Below are 26,477 nucleotides of genomic sequence, written 5' to 3'. Positions count from 1 at the left end.
CTATAGGTCCCTTACCACTTAATTAGTAGTGTCCACTAAAGAAAGGTAAACCAATTTTCATATCACCCTTAGAGATGCACAAAAGGGTAGCACCATTCTAATTTACAAAATGTAAAAAAGGATCAGGTGATAGGGAAGACAAGCAAAGTCTGAAAATAAAGAGCTAAACCTCAAGCATGTTCACTAGCAACCTGAAAATTAAGCATTTGTTGCTCTGTGTCTATTAAACACCCAATAATTTTCAAATATTATCAGTGTCAGGCCTTTACTTTTCAAATATTATTAATGACCAATTCTGAATCTTGAATTAGCCAGAAGACAAACGGCAGACTGGAATTCATACTACTCAGAATTCTGGCCAGAGCTATTTCACTCACATTTAACATCCCAGTTTTTCTTTCAAAAAATATATATATAGGCAGGCATATTAGAGGAGAAATTGGAACATTATCATATTGTTTGCCTGTACTGATTTTTACACAGGTGTCATAGAAATAGTCATCATTATCTAGTTCCACATCAAAGCTTAATTCAAAACAGAGAGAGCACACCGTAGTGCTCCCAAAAAGGCAACAAAGCCTAAGGAATTTTTTTTCAGCCCACTTTGGAATAGATCAAAGGTATATATCCTAAAAAAGAAACAGCATAGTGTCTGTAAAGTCTGAACTTTGAAGCCACAGTAAGTCTTGGTTAGAAACTTCACTGACTCTTTCCTAGTTTCTTGGCCTCTAGTAAATCCCTTAAACTTTCTGAGACTCAGTTTCCTCATCTAGAAAAAGAGATACAATATTTCCTACCTTACAACAGTTGCTTTGAGGACTGATGATAATGCCTGTATAGCACCCAGTTTTTCTGAGTCCGGTGTATTTTCATCCACTCAAGGAGAGGTTAATTATTAACACACTGAAGGTGAGATGGGATACATGATGGCAAGTAGGTGACAATTTGTACTGGTAACCTAGAATTCTCTTTGGTGAAAATTTTCACTTATTAATAGCTTGACTTTCTTCAACTGCAAAAATGACACGATTGGCTAGACAGTGCCAAGCAAAATGTGATCTTTAGTAAGAGGTATTATTATTAATTTCCCTTAAGGAAAAATATTAACACATCATGGAGTTTAGCCATTTTTCAACTGAAAAATATCAGGCCAGGTGCAGTGGCTCACGCCTATAATCCCAACACTTTGGGAGGCCAAGGTGGGCAGATCACCTGAAGTCAAGAGTTCGAGACCAGCCTGGACAACATGGTGAAACCCTGTCTCTACTAAAAATACAAAAATTAGGTGAGCATGGTGGCAGGTGCCTGGAATCCCAGCTACTCAGGAGGCTGAAGCACGAAAATCGCTTGAAACCAGGAAGCAGAGGTTGCAGTGAGCTGAGATCACGCCATTGCACTCTAGCCTGGGCAACAAGAGCAAAACTCTGTCTCAAAAAAAAAATAAAAAAAATCAAGCTTTTAATAAGCAGAATTTTCACCTAAGATAATTCTCTATTGCCACTCCAAATTGTCACTTAATTCCCATCTCACCTGCACTGTATTTATTTCCGATAAACCTCTCATTGAGTGAAGAACAATACATTGGATCAAGAAAAGTTTGTTTTCAGATCTCAATTACATTATGTGTATGTTTATAGATTTTACCCTGAGGAGAAAATACAAATACTCATCTTCTACCTATGTTTTATAAGAACAAGTTCTATGGTAACTTTTAAATTCATTATTAGCAAAGGTTATATTTAAGATTCCTGTGTCTACTGCTTAATAACACCCAAATTAGTCTCGATGGAATTAGCTGTAATTAAGGACATTGTGAAATATGGTGGGGCAAACAGAATTACGCTATATTACTTTATTAATAATATTCTTTAACTACACTGTAAATTGCTATTAGGCCTGCATATTACTGCCTGGATATGGAAATAGTCTTTTGCTATGCTAATCTAACACAATTTTCTTTTAAATGTAAACAAATTATACTCTATTAATATGCTGTTCTACTTGCATAGTTAATTATTGTAACAGTAAGGAATAAAATTGTTCTGCTTTCTCTGTTTCTGATGGAAAAAGGGCTACATAAATAGTTTAATAGGGAACTAATTATGCAAAAAATTTAGATGCCTAAAATGTGTTTGTAATTACATTAAAACGGTCTTCTGTTCAAATATTGGAAAGCCTGCTAATTGGAGGCTAGCTGAAAATTTAAATATTGTGAATCAATGATTTTAATACATACATGTTTAGTTGTGTTTCTGTTCATATTTGTCTTGAAAATGAAGAGAATATTTAACAGTGTTTAATAAGAGGGGGTCTGAGTTTCATACCAATGAAGTTAGTCTGTGGCAGACTGGAATTTTAAGCATGCATTTTACAGCATTATCTTTAATCTACTCAAGAGGTATGGACAAGTTTTGGCTCAGCAACAAGGAAAACAAAGGTATACTGCTTGCAGGATAAGTTGATGTGAAAGGAAAATCTGATGTGGACCAAATCAAAGAGTCCTGGAAAATGCCCCACGACAGGCAGACCAGAGTTGATATGGTTGTAAATTGTTAAATCGTTTTAGATAAATAAACACATGCAGCAGATCACCTGCCTATTCCCCAAAGATTCCCAAGTGCATTGCTTTATCTGGTCATAATTAAGGAATGTTAAAGATGCAGTGCCTTGTCCTAAATGATTCTTTGTGGCATCCAAGCTTTTATTTTGATGTGGAACCGAGGTTCTTAATCTGAGAAAAATGCAATGCTAAAATAAGCCCACGCTTTTGGAGAGAATTTCAACAACCTGTCCTGAATTTTAAACTATTTTGGAAAAAAAGAAGGGCAAACTGTTCATTATAATTTTTACGACAATACAAATGAAAGCACTGCATATGTAACCAGGATTAATTGCACAGATAATTGGGAACCCAGAAATAACTTTATAATTTAAAATTCTTGCCTACTTAACAGAGCTGTTGTGAGGATCAAGAGGTATGATGTACTTGAAAGCCCGCTGAAGACTGGAAAGCTCAGACAGGAGGTAGCAGGACAATCACCATGGTTATTAATAATAATGAAAAGATGAAATGTCATCTTTTGTATAACATAATCCCTGCCATGGTTCTTTCCACTCAAACTTCTATAACTATCATACCTCGATGCTACAAGCAGTGGTTAGGTTTGCACTCTGGACACAACGAACGAGGTTGTGAATCTTGGCTCTCCCTTTTAGGGCCTGATAGTCTGCAAAACAGTGCTCTGTGGGCCTGTTTTAAGATTTAGTACAGGGAACAGTCACAATCAGTCAACTGACTAATTTCTCCTTAACCACTGCCACATTCTTTGACCTAAAGGATATTTTAAAGATAATAAAAGACCCACAAATCCATTGCAAGCACTTTAAAGATACTGTGCATTGGACTGAGCCCAACAACTTAGCCTGGTCACGAACTTCTGCCCTCTTTTCACTCCCTACCTGTCACCTATGCAAGCTCTCTGCTCTACTCAGCACAGGGGAGTCCTTCTTTCCCAAAAATGTCATGCCCCTTCCCGCATCTGGGCTATTGAGTCTGCCATTTTCCTCACTTGAAATGCTTCCTCCTCATTCCATAACTCTTCTTTCAGCCTAACTCGAATTCTCTTTCTTCCTCTAGGACCTTCATTGAACATTCCAACACATACTTAGCAATTTCTCCCTTTCTTTTGAATTCACTAGCACATAATATCTGTACCTTTTTCTTGGCACTTGGTCTGTTATCTTGCTTGTTATTCCACTTTCTTAGTATTGTATTTATTTTCCTCTAACTGGATAATAGCCTCTTTCAGGAATTTTATACATCTTTGTGTTTCTAGCACATGCTATGACCTATACATAGTAGACTTTGTACAGATGCTTGCTCTTATGTGAGAGCAGAAGCACATGGTGATCAAAGAATGTGTGGAAATGGTCTCAAGTCAGGTCAGCCGGTTTACCCCAAATAATCCATTTAAATGGACAGGAGGGTTTGAGCCTACTGGCAGTTCTGTAATGCACATGACAGGCAGCTCTGTTTGTCTGAGAAAGCATCTTGGGTTATGGTAGAACCTGATCGGTTTATATCAAATATTTTGATGAAGTGGTGCTTTGTCTAATTCTATCCTGTCATTACACAACAATTATCTACCTCTCTATATGCACAGAGAACATACTGTGTGTATACTCGAGTTAGACATAAGCCACATATCTGAAAATTGTCAATCCTGTTTTTACGCTACTAAAATTATTTCTCATGTCTCTTTTCTTTTTTGTTTGTTTGTTTTTTGAGACAGGGTCTCACTCTGTTGCCCAGGCTGGAGGGCAGTGGCACAATCATAGCTCACTGCAGCCTCAAACTCCTAGGCTCAAGCAATCCTCCCACCTCAGCCTCCCAAGTAGCTGGGACTACAGGTGCACATCATCATGCCTGGCTAACTTTTAGTTTTAGTTTTTGTAGAGACAGGGTCTCACCAAGTTGCCCAGGCTAGTCTCAATCTCCCAGCCTCAAGCAATCCTCTTTCCTCGGCCTCCCAAAGCACTGAGATTATAGTCATGAACCACTGCACCCAGCCTCATGTCTCTTCAAGATAGAAATTTCAAAGGTGTATGATTGCTATTTACTGTAACTTTTCATTTAGGGTATTTGTTATGTCTCAGGAAAGCTGGATGACTATCTCATTCTCTGATGATGGAGAAGAATACTCACAACCTGCTCCCCACCTCCCACTGGTATGTTAACCAAAAATATCTACCTTTTTAAAAATGCCACCAGACTTTTACACCAGTGGAAAGTTGTGTATTGATTGATGCAGTCTTCAATTAATGCATTCTCTTTTTCCTTCCCACAATTATTAATGAGCAGTGAAATGCCAATATGGTGGAAACAGAAGGGAGAAGAAAGAACAGCGGAGACACTGATCATTCGAAACCAAAGAAGCAGCTCATGCATAATGGAGAGCTATCTGCATGCAAATTGCTAGGAGTACTTCCTATTTTTCTGGGATATTGTATTTAGCCCTCTCTACTCTATTCAGAAGAGTTCTGTTCCCCAGGCCAAGAAGGTAAAATGTGGATTGTACTTGAATAGTCTTGTGAATGAAAAATGGCTAAATTCTTTTTATTAAGTGGAATAATCAAACTGGCAGAGTAATTTCCCTAAATTTAAATTCCCATTACAGAGAAAAGACACATTCTTGCCCACTTATCGCCTCTGTTCTTTATCACATGCTTTCTCCCTAGCTGCAGAAGCCTAGAAGAACCTTGTTCAATGGATTGTCACAGAGAGACCCGAAGGCATGGCCACAGAAAGTAGGGCACAGGGAGAAGCTAACTCCCTAATTTCTTTTTCTTTTTTCAGTTGAGATATACATGATGCTTTCTTGATCTTTTGCTCTGTTTCCACCAGTTGTATTATATATGCATATAAAATGTCCATTTAAAATACCATATAGTTTGTGCCAGACTAGTCCATTTTCACTATCTTCTGATCTCTCATAGACAGAATATTAAAATCCAAGAAGGATTTAGCTCAGTGCACATGTTGCCACTGGTAACCCATGGTAATAAGGTAACCCTATATATTCACAAGTGCCATATGTTACATGCATAGATACATATGCAGACAGAATGACTGTTTTTAGAAAATTCATGCCTTCCAGTAAAAAAAAAAAAAAAGTGTTCCCTGGAGTACATCACCAGTGCTTTGGGCTATTGATGCAATTTACTCTCCAACTTTCAGAGCTTTATTTCTGGTTTTACAGGAATTACAGGAAAACCAAGTTATAAAAGTTCTCAAGAAACAAAGAACGAGTATTTACTGAAAAGTCTCCGTGAAGTGAAATCTATCAGTAGACGTCCAAATGTAAGCCTTAACTTCAAGGTTTACATTCAAGCCAGATAGAGACTTTTTCTTAAAAAAAAGAGGTATATTTTTGTCTTCATTTTCTAACAAAACAATATCCCCTGTTCTTGACTGTTAATATATGAATGTAACCAGTAAAATTTAAAAATTATATATACATGTAAAATTTAAATTTTACATACATGGACATGTAAAATTTTTAAATTATGTATATTTGGATTCCTTAACAGATTACAATTTTTCCATATCCTCCTCAGAAGTCAAAACCTCAGGACATAGGAGATACATTAACAGATGAAGTGAACTCATATTTTTTTAGCCCAGCAAGACAAGACCAAACCTTAGCTGTGGCTCCACTTAGTCTAGTAGAGGAATGTGTAACAGTTTTTTAAAAGGGAAAACTACTTTCTCAAAAGACTTTATAGCTTCTTTACACCTTGATTTGATCCAGGATAGAAGGATAATACATTTAAACTCTATAGAAAAATCTAATCTGGAAGAAAATAGGTATATTTGTTTAAGTTTCAAGACATTAATAAATGCCTCCAGTAAGATTACAATCAAGCTACATGAATAAAGACCAAGTCAGAGCTTCTAAAGCCCCTCAGTAAGCTCTTTTATCTAGAATCACCATCTGTTGAACTGAATATAGAAGGCTGCCTCAGTTTTCTCAATGGGACTGTTACTAGGCAGGGTGTGAGAAAAAAGAGATTCTACTGTCAGGTACATTTATTTGGTTCCAATTCCAGAGAGCATAGTACAAAGGAATAGTGGAATATGCTATGCTATCAATTTTATAAGTGACTTCTTTGGAACAAAGGTGCTTTCTTCTACATATTCTTGAATATTCCTAAGACTTTTTTTTTTTTTTTTGAGACGGGGTCTCCCTCTGTCACCCAGGCTGGAGTGCAGTGGCGTGATCTCAGCTCACTGCAACCTCAACCTCCCAGGCTTAAGCAATCCTCCCACCTCAGCCTCCTGAGTAGCTGGGACCACAGGCACATGTCACCATGCCTGCCAGGCTTATTTTTTGTAAAGATCCAGTTTCACCATGTGACCCAGGCTGGTCTCCAACTCCTGGGCTCCACCAATTTGGCTGCCTCAGCCTCCCAAAGTGCTGGGATTACAGGTGAGAGCCACCTCTCCCAAATCCTAAGAACATTTTTATATTACTCCATACTCTGTGTTTTCTCTGATGGTATGTATTGCCTTGATAGCCAGAATTTTTAAAAAAAATGGTTTTAAGGAGGACAAAAGCAATGTCTGACAGTCCCTTCTTCCATCCTATATTACAAAAAAAAAATCTTTATTTTCAGACATTCTCATTGTGCCTGAAGGCTTCTTTTCCCCTTTCCTGGCCAAAGATGCCTCCCTCCACTGGGAATGCCAGGCCCACATGCCCTGCTTGACCTCCTCTTCCATCAATATACAGTCTCCCCTTCTTCTCAAGAGGGCTCTGCTCCTCTCTCTTCTTCGTCACCTTTATATATGTTTACATTATGGTGGCCTCAAGGAATTGCATTACAGGTACCAGACCTAAAGTGCCGTGAAAATCCGATACCCTCACCTGCCCACATTACACAGCAGCAGGCATGGAGAAGGCTTGTTCCAGGCTGAGAATTACCAAAAAGTCAGTTTATATTAGCTGTGATAATTCACAAAGCCTTGTGCATCCTAGTAATTTGGTTCTTTCTAATGCCTCCAATTATTCTGTTACAAATCGATAAAAATTAGATCCAAAAGTCAGCATATCTTCTTTTTATCTCAAACTATAGCAATGTCCCTTAAATGTCCAGGAAGTAGATAAATTCATAATAACATAGAGAAGCTACAAGAGAAAAGTAAAACAGATTACTCTCTTCTATATTTTGAGTTTTCTGTATGTCCGTACACAGTCATATATTCCTGGGTTCTTGTATTTAACCTCTTTTTAACACATCACTTGTTTTTGGTAGATGGATAAAGGAAAGACTCACAGACTCTTTTAGAGCAACCAAAGAATCTGTAGACTATTGTACTTCGAAAAAATAACCATTTGAACATTGTCCTTTATCCCTTCCTCCTTCAGAATCTTCTCATTCTCTGTTGAGCCTTATAAGCTCTTCTGTTTCAAGACTGCTACTTTCAAAAATAGGTATGAGCTGCTCTGGGAAACAGAAGTTGTTTGTTGTTTGTCACTTCAGAGAAATGAAGGTGAACCCAGTGCACTGTGGGGAACCAGTTGTTGCATAAAGCATGAATTTGCTATAAATGCAGAGAGAGGTACAGAGGCTCATCTCAGAGACAAATACTCTAGACGGATTTGAGATAAAGTTGGTTTTATTGACGAGAAAAAACCAGGAATTAATTATAACATGCTACTTAAAATATACTGCAAGTAAAAGACGCAAAAATATAATAAATCAGCTATGGCAGTAATCTCTATATGATTTCTTTAACTTGATATTTCCCCTTATGGAAGTGAGGAATCAGCTCTAGGGCACTGAAAAAGAATGGAATTCATGCAAACACCTTCTTTAACTTTTTTTAAAAACAAAATCCCAGGATAATCTAAGGGATTTGTTTTAATGTTTCTTTATTCGGGAAAATCTTATGGAAACTTGACAATTAGGGAGAGAAAAGCAGTAATAAGTAAACCATAGTGCCTGCATGGGAGATCAGGTGAGAGAAGAAATAGACGGAGTGAGGCCCAACTGTGGCCAACCCTGACTGTTAGTAAGAAGTATTTGTAAGAAGACATCAATTAAAAACTTTAAAGTATGTATATTTAAGGCGTTTTTTTTTACTTTTGGTGAAACTTCTTTGCCATATTCATATACATGGTTTATGTAATAGATTTTCCATGAATGTGAAAATGTACCATGTTGTTTACATTTTAACCAGAATATGCTGAAAGTCCAGCAAAATGAGACTTTCTCTCTAAATATCGCCTTTTCACATTTTACCAGTTCTTTCTTTGCCCTGCTCTCTAGACTCCACTTCTCCATGCCCCCTTTATAAGGCTAATTGCTATTTATCATTGTGTTCCACTTAGTGACACTCCCTAGGCAGGTCTTCCCTGTAACCCCACTCTAAGACAGGTACCCAAGCTATGTGCTTCCACATCACTCTGAAATTCCCCTGGCAACATTAATTCCAGTTCACGTTACTTTTTAAGTGTCTTCCCCATTAGACCAAGTTCCAAGGGCAAAAAATCACGTCTGTCTCATGAACTCTGCTGTCTCCTGAACATTCAATAATATCACCTAGCACTCAAATGTTTATGTTAAAGCAAAATTTATCAGGCTACTTAAATTAGGCCCAACACATTTCCAGTAATTCAGTGATTAAAAATAGAATGGAGAATGGATTTTCACATTACCAAAATATGTCAAGTAAATGGCTGTAACAAGTTTGAACTCTTTAATCATTCAACATCCTTGTGTTTGCTATCACTATCAGCTACTTGCATAATTTCCCACAGTCTTGTCCTCTTCCTTTTCTTCCATTTGGAACTCTGAGTCTATGCCAGTAGCAGTCACTGTCCTCTTACTCCAAGACACCATCATCATGGAGTAAAACTGGATGGACACAGTAACAGCAGATATAGTTCAGAAATAACTGTATTTCTTCTTGATAGGGTCACATTTTCAGCTCTAGCTGCTCTCTGGCTAACCACAGACACATCCCACAGATACAAATTTTTAAAATGAACAAAATACAAGGTTATTTACTTGAAATGAAATCATGTTATTAATATTTATGTTACCTGGGGGGAGGAGCCAAGATGGCCGAATAGGAACAGCTCTGGTCTACATCTCCCAGCCGGAGCAACGCAGAAGACGGGTGATTTCTGCATTTCCATCTGAGGTACCGGGTTCATCTCACTAGGGAGTGCCAGACAGTGGGCACAGGTCAGTGGGTGCACGCACCGTGCGCGAGCCAAAGCAGGGCGAGGCATTGCCTCACTTGGGAAGCGCAAGGGGTCAGGGAGTTCCCTATCCTAGTCAAAGAAAGGGGTGACGGACGGCACCTGGAAAATCGGGTCACTCCCACCCGAATACTGCGCTTTTCCGACGGGCTTAAAAAACGGCCCACAACGAGATTATATCCCGCACCTGGCTCGGAGGGTCCTACGCCCACGGAGTCTCGCTGATTGCTAGCACAGCAGTCTGAGATCAAACTGCAAGGCGGCAGCGAGGCTGGGGGAGGGGCGCCCGCCATTGCCCAGGCTTGATTAGGTAAACAAAGCAGCCGGGAAGCTCGAACTGGGCGGAGCCCATCACAGCTTAAGGAGGCCTGCCTGCCTCTGTAGGCTCCACCTCTGGGGGCAGGGCACAGACAAACAAAAAGAGAGCAGTAACCTCTGCAGACTTAAATGTCCCTGTCTGACAGCTTTGAAGAGAGCAGTGGTTCTCCCAGCACGCAGCTGGAGATCTGAGAATGGGCAGACTGCCTCCTCAAGTGGGTCCCTGACCCCTGACCCCCAAGCAGCCTAACTGGGAGGCACCCCCCAGCAGGGACACACTGACACCTCACACGGCAGGGTATTCCAACAGACCTGCAGCTGAGGTCCTGTCTGTTAGAAGGAAAACTAACAAACAGAAGGGACATCCACACCAAAAACCCATCCGTACATCACCATCATCAAAGACCAAATGTAGATAAAACCACAAAGATGGGGAAAAAACAGAACAGAAAAACTGGAAACTCTAAAAAGCAGAGTGCCTCTCCTCCTCCAAAGGAACGCAGTTCCTCACCAGCAATGGAACAAAGCTGGAGGGAGAACGACTTTGACGAGCTGAGAGAAGGCTTCAGACGATCAAATTACTCTGAGCTACGGGAGGACATTCAAACCAAAGGCAAAGAAGTTGAAAACTTTGAAAAAAATTTAGAAGAATGTATAACTAGAATAACCAATACAGAGAAGTGCTTAAAGGAGCTGATGGAGCTGAAAACCAAGGCTTGAGAAGTACGTGAAGAATGCAGAAGCCTCAGGAGCCGATGTGATCAACTGGAAGAAAGGGTATCAGCGATGGAAGAGGAAATGAATGAAATGAAGCGAGAAGGGAAGTTTAGAGAAAAAAGAATAAAAAGAAATGAGCAAAGCCTCCAAGAAATATGGGACTATGTGAAAAGACCAAATCTACGTCTGATTGGTGTACCTGAAAGTGATGGGGAGAATGGAACCAAGTTGGAAAACACTCTGCAGGATATTATCCAGGAGAACTTCCCCAATCTAGCAAGGCAGGCCAACGTTCAGATTCAGGAAATACAGAGAACACCACAAAGATACTCCTTGCGAAGAGCAACTCCAAGACACATAATTGTCAGAATCACCAAAGTTGAAATGAAGGAAAAAATGTTAAGGGCAGCCAGAGAGAAAGGTCGGGTTACCCTCAAAGGGAAGCCCATCAGACTAACAGCAGATCTCTCGGCAGAAACCCTACAAGCCAGAAGAGAGTGGGGGCCAATATTCAACATTCTTAAAGAAAAGAATTTTCAACCCAGAATTTCATATCCAGCCAAACTAAGCTTCATAAGTGAAGCAGAAATAAAATACTTTACAGACAAGCAAATGCTGAGAGATTTTGTCACCACCAGGCCTGCCCTAAAAGAGCTCCTGAAGGAAGCGCTAAACATGGAAAGGAACAACCAGTACCAGCCGCTGCAAAATCATGCCAAAATGTAAAGACCATCGAGACTAGGAAGAAACTGCATCAACTAACGAGCAAAATAACCAGCTAACATCATCATGACAGGATCAAATTCACACATAACAATATTAACTTTAAATGTAAATGGACTAAATGCTCCAATTAAAAGACACAGACTGGCAAATTGGATAAAGAGTCAAGACCCATCAGTGTGCTGTATTCAGGAAACCCATCTCACGTGCAGAGACACACATAGGCTCAAAATAAAAGGATGGAGGAAGATCTACCAAGCAAATGGAAAACAAAAAAAGGCAGGGGTTGCAATCCTAGTCTCTGATAAAACAGACTTTAAACCAACAAAGATCAAAAGAGACAAAGAAGGCCATTACATAATGGTAAAGGGATCAATTCAACAAGAAGAGCTAACTATCCCAAATATATATGCACCCAATACAGGAGCACCCAGATTCATAAAGCAAGTCCTGAGTGACCTACAAAGAGACTTAGACTCCCACACATTAATAATGGGAGACTTTAACACCCCACTGTCAACATTAGACAGATCAACGAGACAGAAAGTCAACAAGGATACCCAGGAATTGAACTCAGCTCTGCCCCAAGCGGACCTAATAGACATCTACAGAACTCTCCACCCCAAATCAACAGAATATACATTTTTTTCAGCACCACACCACACCTATTCCAAAATTGACCAATACTTGGAAGTAAAGCTCTCCTCAGCAAATGTAAAAGAACAGAAATTATAACAAACTATCTCTCAGACCACAGTGCAATCAAACTAGAACTCAGGATTAAGAATCTCACTCAAAACCGCCCAACTACATGGAAACTGAACAACCTGCTCCTGAATGACTACTGGGTACATAACGAAATGAAGGCAGAAATAAAGATGTTCTTTGAAACCAATAAGAACAAAGACACAACATACCAGAATCTCTGGGATGCATTCAAAGCAGTGTGTAGAGGGAAATTTATAGCACTAAATGCCCACAAGAGAAAGTGGGAAAGATCCAAAATTGACACCCTAACATCACAATTAAAAGAACTAGAAAAGAAAGAGCAAACACATTCAAAAGCTAGCAGAAGGCAAGAAATAACTAAAATCAGAGCAGAACTGAAGGAAATAGAGACACAAAAAACCCTTCAAAAAATTAATGAATCCAGGAGCTGGTTTTTTGAAAGGATCAACAAAATAGATAGACCACTAGCAAGACTAATAAAGAAAAAAAGAGAGAAGAATCAAATAGACACAATAAAAAATGATAAAGGGGATATCACCACCGATCCCACAGAAATACAAACTACCATCAGAGAGTACTACAAACACCTCTACGCAAATAAACTAGAAAATCTAGAAGAAATGGATAAATTCCTCGACACATACACTCTCCCAAGACTAAACCGGGAAGAAGTTGAATCTCTGAATAGACCAATAACAGGATCTGAAATTGTGGCAATAATCAATAGCTTACCAACCAAAAAGAGTCCAGGACCAGATGGATTCACAGCCGAATTCTACCAGAGGTACAAGGAGGAACTGGTACCATTCCTTCTGAAACTATTCCGATCAATAGAAAAAGAGGGAATCCTCCCTAACTCATTTTATGAGGCCAGCATCATTCTGATACCAAAGCCTGGCAGAGACACAACCAAAAAAGAGTTTTTGACCAATATCCTTGATGAACATTGATGCAAAAATCCTCAATAAAATACTGGCAAAACGAATCCAGCAGCACATCAAAAAGCTTATCCACCATGATCAAGTGGGCTTCATCCCTGGGATGCAAGGCTGGTTCAATATACGCAAATCAATAAATGTAATCCAGCATATAAACAGAGCCAAAGACAAAAACCACATGATTATCTCAATAGATGCAGAAAAGGCCTTTGAAAAAATTCAACAACACTTCATGCTAAAAACTCTCAATAAATTAGGTATTGATGGGACATATTTCAAAATAATAAGAGCTATCTATGACAAACCCACAGCCAATACCATACTGAATGGGCAAAAACTGGAAGCATTCCCTTTGAAAACTGGCACAAGACAGGGATGCCCTCTCTCACCACTCCTATTCAACATAGTGTTGGAAGTTCTGGCCAGGGCAATTAGGCAGGAGAAGGAAATAAAGGGTATTCAATTAGGAAAAGAGGAAGTCAAATTGTCCCTGTTTGCAGACGACATGATTGTGTATCTGGAAAACCCCATCGTCTCAGCCCAAAATCTCCTTAAGCTGATAAGCAACTTCAGCAAAGTCTCAGGATACAAAATCAATGTACAAAAATCACAAGCATTCTTATACACCAACAACAGACAAACAGAGAGCCAAATCATGAGTGAACTCCCATTCACAATTGCTTCAAAGAGAATAAAATACCTAGGAATCCAACTTACAAGGGATGTGAAGGACCTCTTCAAGGAGAACTACAAACCACTGCTCAATGAAATAAAAGAGGATACAAACAAATGGAAGAACATTCCATGCTCATGGGTAGCAAGAATCAATATCGTGAAAATGGCCATACTGCCCAAGGTCATTTACAGATTCAATGCCATCCCCATCAAGCTACCAATGCCTTTCTTCACAGAATTGGAAAAAACTACTTTAAAGTTCATATGGAACCAAAAAAGAGCCCACATCGCCAAGTCAATCCTAAGCCAAAAGAATAAAGCTGGAGGCATCACACTACCTGACTTCAAACTATAGTACAAGGCTACAGTAACCAAAACAGCATGGTACTGGTACCAAAACAGAGATATAGATCAATGGAACAGAACAGAACCCTCAGAAATAACGCTGCATATCTACAACTATCTGATTTTGACAAACCTGAGAAAAACAAGCAATGGGGAAAGGATTTCCTATTTAATAAATGGTGCTGGGAAAACTGGCTAGCCATATGTAGAAAGCTGAAACTGGATCCCTTCCTTACACCTTATACAAAAATCAATTCAAGATGGATTAAAGACTTAAACGTTAGACCTAAAACCAGAAAAACCCTAGAAGAAAACCTAGGCAATACCATTCAGGACATAGGCATGGGCACGGACTTCATGTCTAAAACACCAAAAGCAATGGCAACAAAAGACAAAATTGACAAATGGGATCTAATTAAACTAAAGAGCTTCTGTACAGCGAAAGAAACTACCATCAGAGTGAACAGGCAACCTACAAAATGGGAGAAAATTTTTGCAACCTACTCATCTGACAAAGGGCTAATATCCAGAATCTACAATGAACTCAAACAAATTTACAAGAAAAAACAAACAACCCCATCAAAAAGTGGGCAAAGGACATGAACAGACACTTCTCAAAAGAAGACATTTATGCAGCCAAAAAACGCATGAAAAAATGCTCACCATCACTGGCGATCAGAGAAATGCAAATCAAAACCACAATGAGATACCATCTCACACCAGTTACAATGGCAATCATTAAAATGTCAGGAAACAACAGGTGCTGGAGAGGATGTGGAGAAATAGGAACACTTTTACACTGTTGGTGGGACTGTAAACTAGTTCAACCATTGTGGAAGTCAGTGTGGCGATTCCTCAGGGATCTAGAACTAGAAATACCATTTGACCCAGCCATCCCATTACTGGGTATATACCCAAAGGACTATAAATCATGCTGCTATAAAGACACATGCACACATATGTTTATTGCGGCACTATTCACAATAGCAAAGACTTGGAACCAACCCAAATGTCCAACAATGATAGACTGGATTAAGAAAATGTGGCACATGTACACATGGAATACTATGCAGCCATAAAAAATGATGAGTTCTTGTCCTTTGTAGGGACATGGATGAAATTGGAAATCATCATTCTCAGTAAACTATTGCAAGAACAAAAAACCAAACACCGCATATTCTCACTCATAGGTGGGAATTGAACAATGAGATCACATGGACACAGGAAGGGGAACATCACACTCTGGGGCCTGTTGTGGGGTGGCAGGAGGGGGGAGGGATAGCATTAGGAGATATACCTAATGCTAGATGACGAGTTAGTGGGTGCAGCACACCAGCGTGGCACATGTATACATATGTAACAAACCTGCAGGTTGTGCACATGTACCCTAAAACTTAAAGTATAATAATAAAAGAAAAAAAATATTTATGTTACCTACAAAGACAACATCCAGGTACGTTATTGCTATGTTTCAGGAGTCACTACAGTGTCATTTAACTCCTTGCTGCTCCTGGAAGCAAGAGTTTCCCTACGGACTCAATGTGACTTCGACTAGTGCCGCTGCCACTTTTGCCAGATTATGTCTCTCAAACTTTCAGATGTTATAGGAGAAAGCTGCTTAATTTCTGAGCATCAATTTTCAAGAATTTTTTTTGAAGAGTGAGAAAAAATTCCGGAAGCATGATTTCTGAAATGCCCCAGAGACAGCTGAGATAATCCTGTCATCATTGAGCCTGAGTGATTCATCAATGATTCAAATGACCAATCAACCAAAAACAAAGAGGCAAAAGACTTTCATGATGTTCATTTGCTAGAATCAAGATCATCTAGAAAATAAATGACTGATGTAGAAAATGTAGGATACAGTTTCATAATTAGCCTTTAGGGGGAATAAAACCTACAGAAGTAACTTCTACCAGAAATAATCACTGTTGATCTTATTTATCATGTGTCTTACTAGGTAATGTAAAAATACATCTATTTATGGATTACCTAGTAGGTTAAACACTACAACCATTTTTTAAGTTACAAACTATTTTTTAAACTGAGAAACACTAGTAAAAACATAAAAAAGCAAGCCACAGTCTGGGAGAAAAGATATATATCTTTGATAAGGAATTTACGTCCAGAATACATAAATAACTCCCATAAATTGATACTAAGAGGATAATCAGTAATAAAAATATAAAAAGCAAATTTTTAAAGTGAACAAAATACATGAATAGGCACTTCACCAAAGAAGACATCTAAATGGTCCATAAAGACATGAAAAGACACTCCAAAGCAATAGTAATCAGCAAATTAAACTAGCAAATTAAAACCACAATGAGATGCTACTACACACGTAGTATAATGCCAAAAAGTAAAGAGTAAAAGCACAAAGTTCTGGTGTGCTTATCCTCGATGAGAGTATAAAATGGTACCACCACTTTGGAAAATTGCCTGGCATTTCCTAATGCAGTTAAACTATTACATATATTCCATCCTAGGTGTATATTGAGGATAAATAAATGCATATGTTAATAAAAGACTGCGGGAATAAGAATGTTCTAAGCAGCTGTGTTCATAATAGCCAAAAAGCAGAAATATCACAAATGTCTATCTGCAAGAGAGTACATATCAGTGGACATCTATGTTGTTGAATGTATCAATAGCACATTCCCTTTTATTGCTGAGTGGTAATCTACTGTGTGAATACAAGAAAAACTCCTCAACTTCCAAGTAGGTGCCAGAACCTGTATTAGTATCCTACAGCTACTACCACAATCTGTAACTTGGTTTTTCAATAAAATATGGTATTAACATCAATATTCTACATGACATAAAATTATTTGTGACATATATGAAAGACATATATGACATATAGGCCATTTTCATTATTTGCATTATTATTATGAGTCAACAGACTTTGTTACATTTTACTAACTCAAATTCCAATGATCTCTGACCCAGGTAAGACACAGCAGAACTCACAAAGCTAAAAACAATGAATGAGGTTGATCCTTTAATGATAATTTTTAATAATGAATATTCTGTAAAAAATCTACAAATACCACAAACAAGAACCCTAAGGGCTTCCTTGACAATTAAGAACAGAGCTGCTTAAATGTCCCTACAAAGTCATGTCAGTTTGTATAACAGATGTCCACATTCTACCGAGGACAATATTTATATTCAGAGTATATTGTAAATAAGACTACTGTCCTCTTCAATATTCTCATTTAATTGTATTTACCTAGAAACTGATTAAAATAAATACTAAGAGAGCTTTAATTTATTTTTACTTTTCAGGTGGCAAGCGCAATGCAACTCTGTAAATCACACTAGATAGAGTGCATTTTCCCACCAGAAACAGCCAATGTGCGGTTCAGTCACTGAAACATGGCAATTGGGAGGTTTTATGTAGGTTAATTTCAAATATACTTAACCCATTTCCTTCACTATTTTCTGCATTTGTTATCTGTGCTGTTTCATTTGAATTATAAAATTCATGAGTGCTAGGTTGTATTTTCTTTGTTACATTGGAAAAGAACTTGTCACATGAAATGAAAGCTCAATATGAACAATGATCATAACCTGTACATCATGAAAACTGCTTCAAGTGATCAATGTAATATTTATTGATTAGGGTTGTTCTAGCCTACAAAACAGACTAAGTAGCCATTCATAAAGGAACTGTTAGGATTTTATTCTTTAGCAGTTTGGAAAACAATCTATGGTATAAATATGAGTTCCCAAATACTTATAAGCAAAGCCTTGTTGTATAGCTAGCCCTTGGCATCCAAAACTGAAATGTTAGAAAGTCTTTCATCAAGAAAAATCTCTATTGAAATGACCCATTACCAGGATTATAGGCTGTGGGGCTGTAAGTTAGCGCCTCATGCTAACCCTTAAATTAACCTTTTAAGTTAACTCCTTATCTGACGTTTACAGTTTAGTAAATGACATCAATTAAATAATGGTGTCTATTACATTTTTAGATGGTAAATGTTCACCATGGGCATTACAGCTTTGATGGAGAAAACAGTAGAGAGACGAAAAAAGTCAAAGGGGAAGTTTTGAACATGGAGTGAGTCTAGGTGCCCAGGTTTTGTGGAAGCCTCTGAGCAGAAAGGGAAGTGCTCAAGAGCTCAGTTCTGAAGGAAGAGCAGACACTGAGAGGGAAGTGAGGAATATCCCAGAGAAAGGATATCATCTTGGGAATATGTTCTAAGATGCAAAGACCAGAACAAACGACCCTGCACAGGGCACTAATTGCCTTTCACATTTTTATGTACAGATTTTAAAAAATAGAAATAAATACTTGGGCTTATTGGAGAATAAAAAAGGTAAAAATATTTCTGGAGTTAATTGGACACTCTGGATAAAAAGCTTTAAAACTATGCATATATTTTGAGACAGAAATACAAATGTTAGGCAGGACTCGGTGGCTCACACCTGTAATTCCAGCACTTTGGGAGGTTGAGGTGGGCAGATCACCTGAGGTCAGGAGTTTGAGAGGAGCCTGGCCAACATGATGAAATCCCATCTCTACTAAAAGTACAAAAATTAGCCAAGTGCGGTGGCGCATGCCTGTGATCCCAGCTATTTGGGAGGCTGAAGCAGGAGAATCACTTGAACCTGGGAGGCAGAGGTTGCAGTGAGCCAAGATCGCGCCACTGCACTCCAGCCTGGGTGACAGAGTGAGACTCTGTCACAAAAATAAAATAAAAATAAAAGTAAACAAACAAAAAAAGAAATATAAATGTTAGGATTTTTCTCCTGAGAAAATTATCAAGCAAATATGGCAAAGATTTATACCTGTGCAAAAAAAAAAAAAAAAGGTGCAGTGTTATTTATAATATTAAAAAATTAAATCACCTAAATGTTTATCATAGAGATTGACTATATCATCAAATATCCATACAGTGAAATTCTTATATCCAGTAGAAAAATGAGTATATAGTGCTGTATTTTTTAACTTAGAAAATACATGTATGATATTTTCAGTGGAAAAAAAAGAATATTTACAAAGCAGTATGTAGAGAGTGGTAAAAGGTTTACATTAGTATAGAAAATAAAGGGCTTGAAAAATCTTCACCCATGTGTGGTTATCACTGCAGTGGGATTATGACTAAGTTTATTTTATTTTTTGTATGCCTTTTAACCTTTGCTTCATAACAGGGGAAATACATTGAAGACAACATTAATTGTTGGAACTAAATGCACAAGAATCAGGAGCATCTTAACTCCATGCCCTGAACATGATAGGTACTGAAGAACTATGGATTAATTATTTTTTATTGATTGATTGATTGAATATGTGTCACTATAAAAAAGCAAATGTGAAGCTTACAGAGGGATAGTGGTGCAGTTAAATGCTAAAGTTAAATCTCCTTTTCTGGCAGCTGCAGAAAGATTCCTATTCTGCCTCCTATAATTGCTCTGAGGATATTTAAATTGTAGAGCTCTAAGTGGCTGCCCTCAATTTGCTTCAAAGATAATAACGTCACCTTACAGTTTATAAAGCACCTTGTTATATCCCTTTGGAGACCTACAGCAATCCCGTATGAATCTGGGGATTATTTATTCTTTTTTTCAAATAAGAAAACTGAAGCACAGAGGAAGGAGTTACACATTAAAAGCCAGGGAACTTGTACATTAGTTAAGGTAATGCTAGCAGCTATAACAAATAAATGCCAAAATCTCAGAACTTAATACAATAAATCTTACTTTTTGATTATCCTATGGCACCATACGGTGTTCTGGGTAGATGAAGAGTCATCCACAAGGTATTTCAGGGATCTGTGGCTCTACCTTCCTCTAGTCTTCAAATCTTCTGCATCCAACAAGCAGATGGAGAATGAGGAATTGGAATAGGCATTCCTTTGTTTAAGCTCTTTGGTCCAGAACTGAAACACATAACATCTGCTGATATCCTATGACTAGAACATCACCTGGCCCTCATCTGGATACAAGAGGATGGTACTGAGAAATAATTGCAGCCTGGGCAGATGCTTTTCAGTGCAATTCTATTCTAAAGAAAAGGCAGACTGAATGCTACATGCCAGTAAGTAGAATCTCCAGGACTCAAAAACAGACACATGACATTCAATGCAGTGCTCTTGCTACTACAACACACTGCCTCTGTATTCAGAGTTGCCTCAGCCTAGATCATGGTTTTGGAGTGAGTTAGAACCTGATCCTAACACTTGACAGTATTAAAAGGGGGACTGTCATCAGTGGGATGAACCCTTGAACTAAGCATGAGGAGAACCTGGCTTATGCCCTGGCTCTGCCCTATCTGACTGATTGAGTAAATCATGAAATCACTCTCTGCATTTCTTTTTTTCAAAGTCATTGATACAAACCTATACTTCTCAACTTTTCCCAATTAAGCTACTAGAATCTTACATTATTTTTCCCTAAGATGCTCAGACATTCCTATAATGTTATACGAGTCCGTGTTATAAGAGCCCCTTAACAATAAGCGGTAGCTGATGAAACCATATCAATACATAATTCTATACAAAGGTAAGAAACTGGAAACATTATTTGGCCTTCATAGACCTTGCTTGGATAACTGCTCAATTTCTATGAAGGTATCGGAATTATTGGGAGGTGAAATTGGCCACTCCCGTAACTATTTCTGCCGATCTCCAATTGGGAACCATAGAGCTTCATGACCTAAGGCTCCTACCAGTTACCATCTGAAAATGTCTTTTGTCTCTGTAATCTTGACAAGTGAATTCCAGTCACACCCATCCTAAGAAGAGTGTGCCTGGAAATACTGGTTTTCTTCTTCTCAAGCTGTCTGAATCCAGAAGTATATATTAATCTGGAAGTGGCTGGAGGTGATGGAAAAGAGAGGATGTTGAAAAAAGCACCCTTGGTGAAGTGGAGCAGCAACTCGCTCAGAAGCCTCATGAGTCTGTAACATCGTTTGAACTCCAAAGCTTTCTTCATCACTCATAAATCCATAATCATCACTCCACCTCGGAAAAATCTCACTCTGCTCTTCTCTACCTTCTACATGAAATGTATCAGGAAGAAAAATTAACATAAGGAACTTTCACCAGCTTTATAAAATCTTAACCCTTTTGTACACTTGTTTCTGATAATTTTAAGAACTAATATCAATAATCATTAAAACGTTGAACCGTGCCCAGATACTGTTCCTGTGTCTCATTTTCCTGTTTCCTTTCCCAGAGGTAATCCCTAAGCTAAATCTGAATCAACTGAAAATCTGGTAAACATCAGCTTGATGTTGATTATTTCCATGCATAAATGTTCATTAACAACATATAGCACGTTTTTTTGCGTGGTGGCAAACTTCATATAAATGGCATCATACTGCATGTATTATCCTACACTTGTTTTCTTTATTGCTTAAAATGTTTTTAAATTTTAATGATTGAAAGCATAGTACTCTAACACATTCATTTTAAAAGCTGTAAAGCCATCTTTTCTATAAATACACCAAATTTTAAAACCCGTTCTCCCTATGGAGAAGTGATATATCAATAAGAGATATAATATTGCATTAACATTATTATATGTTTTCTTGTACAAAAGTATGAGAGTTCCTGTGATACACATATGTAGAAATGAGTCAGGGATAGCGTTCTCTTCTACTTGACTAGATATTGACACATTTTTCTCAAAAGCGATTTGGACAGTTCCTAAAAATTCCTGTTACTTCACTTATTTGCCAAACTCCTTTTTATTAATCTGACTGGTTTTGAGGCAGGAGGCAGGACTCAACTCTGGATCAGATTGAGGACTAGCTGAAACAGGGAAGAGGCACCTAAAGCACTTCTCCATAAGACACGACCACTAGAGCCATAACAATTTACCATTGCCATGGTGACACCTCAAAATTACCACCCTTTTCCATGGAGACAAACTGGAAATTACCATCCTTTTTCTAGAAATTTCTAAATAGCCTGCCCCTTAAAGTGAGAATAAATATGACTGCAGAACTGCCCCTGAGCCGCTGCTCTCAACACACTGCCTATGGGGCAGCCCTGCCTTGCAGGAGCAGTCACGGCGCTGTAACGCTGGTGCCTCAGTAAAGCTGTTTTCTTCTACCACCAACTCACTCTTGAATTCTCTCCCCAGCGAAGCCAAAAACCAGCCCAGACTAAGCCCCAGTTTTGGGGCTTATCTACCCTGCATCAGTTTGAATTCGAATATCAATAATACCTGGTATGATTAGGAAGCTTTCATGTATGTACTGGCCATTTGGGTTAGCTATTCTGTGAATTTCTTGTTCATATCCTTAGCTCATTTTTACACTGGGTTTTCAAAAATAATTTATAGAATGTCATTATGTGTTCCGGATAGTAATCCTTAATTTGTTGTTGAGTTGAAAATATCTTTTCCTAATATCTATTTGTATGGCTTATGTTGTTGTTGTTATTTTTAACTTTACTTTTAATGTTTTTGTTTGTAATAATTTGATATTTTAGTACAGCAGAAGTCCTAAGTCTTTTCCTATATGTTTTATGCTTTTTGCATGTGATTTAAGGAGGATAGTTTGCACTCACAAAGATATTTCCAATTTTTTTTTCTGAAAGCAGTAGTTTTCTTTAACATCTGAATATTTTATCTGCCCTGAAATTTATATGTATGCACTGGTGTAATGAAAAATATAATTTCATGGAAAAGCAATTGTTCGAGCCCTGTTCATTGAACTAGTAGAGCTAGTTCCTTTATTATTATTCAGAATTCATTCATTATTCTTGGCTCTTTGTTACAGTAATAGTTTTAGAATCATCTGATAAGATTTTTTCAATTAAAATAGCATTCCATTTATAGATTAGTTGTGGAGATAGGAATTAATATCTTTATAGTATTAGCTTTTCTTATTTAGGATCTTGGTTTATCTTTTTATTCTGGCATTCTTTTGTCTTTCAATAATATTTGTAAGGTTCTCCACAAAGATATCACTGGTCTTTAGTTAAATTTATGTTTAGGTACCTTATAGCATTTGTCATTATTTGAAACAATGTTTAATTTTTAATTATATTGTAATTGATTATTTCATATGAAAGAGAAGCACTATTCAATTTTTGTTTATTGATGTTTGATCCAACAAGCTTTCTGAATTCTCCTGTTCAAATAATTTTTCTGTATAGTTTCTTGGTTTGTTTGTTGTTTTTTTCTATAGAAGAGTTATGTTACCTAAAATAAGAACAACTGTCTATTCTTTTCTAATGTGTGCAATTGTTACTTCTTTTTCTTCTCTTACTGCAGTAACTAGAACTACCAGTAAAATACTAAAGCATGTTGATGGTGGGTATTCTTGTCTTTTTGCTAACCAAAATGGAATGTTTCTCATGGCTCAGAGATAAATGATGTTTGCTCGAGGCTTTTCAAAGTTCATCCTTTGGGTTTGGAAAATTTTCTTCTATTCCTAACTTGCTCTGAGTTTTGTATTTTGTTACTGTCCTAAAATTATGAATGAATGCAGAATCTTATCAATTTAGTTTGCATCTCTTAAGATAATCACCTACTTTATCTCTGTTTGTCAGCTAATGTGAATTACTTTAGTACATTTTCTGGAGTTAAATTATCCTTAAATCCCTGAAGTAAATCACTTGTTTGTATGTTTTTTTAAAAATTCACCAGTAGAGGATAATTAGATATTATTTTATTTAGGATTTATGCAACTATGCTTGTATGACTAATCTATATTTCCTTCTTTTACTTTTCTTTTAAAAGTTTTGCCAGCATTATAATTTTTCTTCCTTTTCTGTGCTCTGAAGTAGAGAAGACAAGACATGATACATTTGCTTCTTAAAGCTTTGATGCTGGGACCTGAGTTATCAGTATGATCATCTAAACCACCAGTTATTTATTTGTAAATGTTATGACATTTATTGTGATATTTTTTATTTCAATAGCTATATTTTTTGCAACATCTCTATGTATTTGCATATCTTCCTGTTCCTGTTTCAACTATGCCTGACTTTGGTTCATGATCTTTTTCTTTTTAATGAATATAATATTTTCCTTGATCTCTTTGAACATTCTAAACATTTTCATCTAAGTCTTTTCCTAACTGCACCATTAAATTAACTCTTGTTCTGGTTGTTGATTTTGTTGATTATTTTGTTTAGCATTAGATTTCTTTTCTTGTTTTGGGTTTTTCTTTTTCCCCTGCAGAATTTGTTCTGTTCTCTCTCTGTTCATATTTGTCTTTCTCTCTTTTTCTTCCTGGGTTCTCCCTTCCCAGTCTTTAGCAGTGAAGACTGACACCCAGTCAACATCCAGCTCATATTAGAACGCATCCTTTCTCCTGCTCTACCATAATTTGAGAGATATAACAAATCAAATAATCAGATGGGTTGGCTCAGCTCCTTGTTGTGAGGCAGTGTTTTTGTCTGTTGTCTGCCTAGGCCCACAGAGTCCTATAAAGCTATGACTTCAGACAGTGACTCAGCAGTAACTTTTTCCAACCTCATTTCAGGAAGTGGTAGGCTTACCTCAGTTCCTAGATTCAAGCTGTACATTTGCCTAAGTATGTCCTCTGTACATTTGGCTAAGTATGTCATCTGTATGTTTGGTACAGGATCCAAGCTGCCATTACCTGATTCCAGAGTTGGAATCTGGCAGAGCTGCACGTTCAGCCCTTATGACACTTTTTGATCCTGTTTTATCTGTGATTCACAGATATGTTTATCCCATTTTGGTGCCTACCTACATCATCTTGGTCATCTTTTTTTAAATTTCATCTGTAGCTTCCAGTTGTTTGAAAGAGAGGATTTTGTTCAAGCATAAATTCACTTACCAATTTTACACAGAATTGCAAAAAATTATTTCTTAAATTCATTTTTCATATTTCCTAATGCTTGGTAAGAGCTATGCACACTATGGACCCTTATGAGTTCCTATGAGATGAATGGATGAATAAATGAGTGATGAAGGAAGGAATGAAATAACATGAATAATTAGAAGAGGAGAAAGACTATAAAATGCTTAATCAAATAAGCTTAAATGAGTAGAATAATTAATAATCACATAATTCAATGTTCCCAAATGGTATACGCTTGTGACAATGTCCTATCAGGACTACAGTCCTATTTCTCTGTGATTCTCTTAACTCAGCCTTTCTCTGACCTGGAGCTGCAGGCTACCTACTAGCAGCAACTCAGACAATCTGCTTCTTCATTCACATTTAGTAAGAGAAAGAGAGAATGGCTTCCCACAACTCTCTCAAGATAGAGAAACAGCCTTACAAGCCTCCCATAACCCTCTAGCTGGGTTTTATTTGATAAAACCACATTACACTTTCTCTCTCAAACAAAGGACTTGCAAGGGAGATGGAATTATTCTTATACCAGTCTGGCCCATCCTTTAATTAGAGGTCACTTCTCTAACCACATTGCTGCCTTTTACTGAGACAGAAGGTATGGAACGTATGCTGGAGAGTCAAACACAATATTCACTCCAGCAGGTAACCGACTTACTTTTTTTAATGCCAATATGTAAGTTATTGGATTGAATGTGGAAAAAATGGTAGGTATAAGTTAGATGTTATTACCCAGACTATGTTAAGGAAATTTTTTTAAAGTTTGGTCTATTCATGAAGTGATAATTGTGATGAGGGAGAATATTGCTTAAAATCATTCAAAATATTGTGTTCACTTGATGCATTTTTATTTTTGAAAAAACCTCCTTTTCAAAGTTCTTAAGCAATCCTAAATAATCCTGTGAAGCAGACATTGTTACTACTATTCTCATTTTACAAACGAACACTGAACTTATCAAACAGTAGATGCCAAACATTTGAGGAAGATGAGTTTATGGAGACTGTGTCCAAATGACATAACTGTTTGTCAAGTATTCACTTTCTTCTTGCACCTTCATGGAGGAATATAAGATTCTGCTACTTTGATGCTTGGCCATGTGACTCGATTTATCTAATGAGATACTAGCAGACAAGAAATGAACAGATATTTGAAATACATTTGTGCAATTTGGCTTGTTCTTCTGCACTTCTACCATCACATGAAAGTGACATGCCCAAGCTGGCCCACAGGTGCCAGGAAAACAGAAAACACATGGAGCTGAGCTGGACTCACTTGCAGCTTGGTGCCAACATCTGTTGAGCCCAGCCTAAATCCACCAAGTCCCTGCAGTTTGACCAAATTCTGGTGCGTGAACAAGAGGAAATGATTGTTGTCTTAAGCTGCTAAGTTTTGGGGTGGTTCGTTAGGCAGTATTACTGGGGTAATAGCTAAGTGATGCAGAGAGGAAGAGAAAATGGAAAGCCAAC

The 26,477-nt window shown here is 37.6% G+C and overlaps 1 long non-coding RNA gene across 1 annotated transcript in view; it reads left to right on the top strand.

Annotated features, from left to right (window-relative positions):
• Positions 1-21,362, top strand: part of LOC134757379 (uncharacterized) — a 38,502-nt gene extending 17,140 nt beyond the window's left edge. The window contains exons 2-4 of the long non-coding RNA XR_010131246.1: positions 4,638-4,728; positions 4,862-5,060; positions 19,379-21,362. This is a non-coding gene — a long non-coding RNA (uncharacterized lncRNA). The remainder of the gene's footprint in view (positions 1-4,637; positions 4,729-4,861; positions 5,061-19,378) is intronic.
• Positions 21,363-26,477: the final 5,115 nt, after the last annotated feature.

This window comes from Gorilla gorilla, chromosome 17, assembly GCF_029281585.2.
Source record: "Gorilla gorilla gorilla isolate KB3781 chromosome 17, NHGRI_mGorGor1-v2.1_pri, whole genome shotgun sequence".
Classification (NCBI taxonomy): domain Eukaryota; kingdom Metazoa; phylum Chordata; class Mammalia; order Primates; family Hominidae; genus Gorilla; species Gorilla gorilla.
The sequence above is the reverse complement of the archived record's forward strand: the minus strand, read 5'-3'. Positions and strand labels throughout refer to the sequence as shown.